The sequence below is a fragment of the Bombus impatiens genome, unplaced genomic scaffold, assembly GCF_000188095.3.
Source record: "Bombus impatiens unplaced genomic scaffold, BIMP_2.2 scf_0549, whole genome shotgun sequence".
In the NCBI taxonomy this organism is placed as follows: Eukaryota; Metazoa; Arthropoda; class Insecta; order Hymenoptera; family Apidae; genus Bombus; species Bombus impatiens.
The window spans coordinates 1-443 of record NT_176968.1 but is presented as its reverse complement, the minus strand read 5'-3'; positions in this window follow the sequence as shown (position 1 = coordinate 443).

Here is a 443-nt window from a genome sequence, read left to right as displayed (position 1 = left end):
GAGACGGTCACAGGGAGAAGGAGCGGGAAACGCGGACCAACGACGATTAGATTAGAGAAGAGACCGCACCGCGTTCCCGGTCCTTCGCCGGCCACCAATTCACCCGGGTGATCGAGATTCCCGCAAAGTCGTTCTCTCCTCGACCGACCTCGTCCTCGTCCTTGCGGCTCTCGTCCGATCGTTTCGTCGACTCGCGCGACTCGCGTTCGTCGGATCGCCTCGCGGTAACAGGCCCCGCGAGAACAGACAGGCGCGAGAGACGGCGCAACGTCGGTCCAGCCACCGCTTACGATTCGTAGGATGCATTATTTTCAAATCGAGCGTGATTTAGTGCGCGGTGACGCGCGCTCGCGCACCAACGTCGATATGTAAATGCGTTAATGCTTAATGCGTGTCGGTTGATTTATCGTCGCGCGATCACGGCTACGCGAGTGAAAGGCGTT